General features: G+C 33.2%; 1 non-coding gene across 1 annotated transcript; it reads right to left on the reverse strand.

Moving 5' to 3' along the window:
* Positions 1 to 1,275: 1,275 nt before the first annotated feature.
* Positions 1,276 to 1,379, reverse strand: LOC127743341 (small nucleolar RNA R71). The gene has a single exon (XR_008004733.1). It is a non-coding gene; the product is annotated as a small nucleolar RNA R71 (small nucleolar RNA).
* Positions 1,380 to 1,775: the final 396 nt, after the last annotated feature.

Genomic DNA, 1,775 nt, shown 5'->3' on the forward strand with positions numbered 1-1,775 from the left:
TAAAATTTATTTTCAAAATCTTTTTCTTATCTTTACTTCATATTTTCGAAAACTTTACTAACAATTAATATGATTGATTCAAAAAATTTGAAGTTTGTTACTTTCTTGTTAAAAAAGGTTCAATCTTTAAATTCTAGAATCATATCTTTTAGTTTCTTGTTAGTCAAATAATCAAATTTTAATTTTAAAAATCAAATCTTTTCCAAAATATTTTTTTCAATCATATCTTTTCAAAATATCTTTTTTTAAATCACATCTTTTTCAAAATCAATTTCAAAATCTTTTCGAACTTCTTATCTTTTCAAAATTGATTTTCAAATCTTTTTCAACTAACTAATTGACTTTTTGTTTGTTTTATTATTTCTTATATTTTTCAAAACCACCTAACTACTTTTCTCTCTCTAACTTTCAAAAATTCATCCATCTTTTTCAAAATTATTTTTAATTAACTAATTATTTCAAATTTTAATTTTAATTTTGTTTCTTATCTTAATTTTCGAAAATCACTAACTATTTTTCAAAACAATTTTCGAAAACTCTTCTCTCTCATCTCTTTCTATTTATTTAGTTAATTACTAACACTTCTCTTCGTCTAAAAATTCGAACTCTCTCTTCTCCTCTATGTTCGAATTTTTCTCCTCCTTCTTCTATTCTTTTCTTCCTCTACTCACATAAAGGAATCTCTATACTGTGACATAGAGGATTCCTCTTCTTTTTTGTTTTCCTCTCTTTCATATGAGCAGGAGCAAGGACAAGGACATTCTTGTTGAAGCAGATCCTGAACCTGAAAGGACTCTGAAGAGGAAGCTAAAAGAAGCTAAAGCACAACAATTCAGAGAAAACCTTACAGAGAATCTTAAAAAAGAAAAAGATATGGCCGAACCCAATAACAATGGTAGAGGCGCAAGGAGAATGCTTGGTGATTATACTACACCTACTTCCAATTTTTATGGAAGAAGCATTTCAATCCCTGCCATTGGAGCAAACAATTTTGCGCTGAATCCTCAACTAGTTACTTTGATGCAATAGAATTGCAAGTTCCATGGACTTCCATCAGAAGATCCCTATCAGTTTTTAACTGAATTCTTGCAAATCTGTGATACTATTAAGACTAATGGAGTAGATCCTGAAGTTTACAGGCTCATGCTTTTCCCGTTTGCTGTAACAGACAGAGCTAGAACATGATTGGACTCACAACCTAAAGATAGTCTGGACTCTTGGGATAAGATGGTCACGGCCTTCCTAGCCAAGTTCTTTCTTCCTCAAAAGTTGAGCAAGCTTAGAGTGGATGTTCAGACCTTCAAGCAAAAAGATGGTGAATCCCTCTATGAAGCTTGGAAAAGATACAAGAAGTTGACCAAAAAGTGTCCTTCTGGCATGCTTTCAGAGTGGACCATTTTAGATATATTCTATGATGGTGTATCTGAGCTTTCCAAGATATCACTGGACCATTCTGCAGGTGGATCCATTCACCTAAAGAAAATGCCTACAGAAGCTCAAGAACTCATTGACATGGTTGCAAATAACCAATTCATGTACACCTCTGAGAGGAATCCTGTAAGTAATGGGACGCCTCAAAAAAGGGGACTTCTTGAAATTGTTCGTTTCTTTGATCTTTTTGAACTTTTCACCAAACGGTTTCTCTTCTCTATTTCGTAACTTCCCTTGGGAGCTTACGTTTCTTGATGTCTTAAACGTGGTTTCGGCGATCGTGAGTGCTTTCAATGGTAGCTTCTGGCCTCTTTGTCTTCAACCCTCTTCCGCATTCTATTTTG

This window comes from Arachis duranensis, chromosome 10, assembly GCF_000817695.3.
Source record: "Arachis duranensis cultivar V14167 chromosome 10, aradu.V14167.gnm2.J7QH, whole genome shotgun sequence".
Classification (NCBI taxonomy): Eukaryota; Viridiplantae; Streptophyta; class Magnoliopsida; order Fabales; family Fabaceae; genus Arachis; species Arachis duranensis.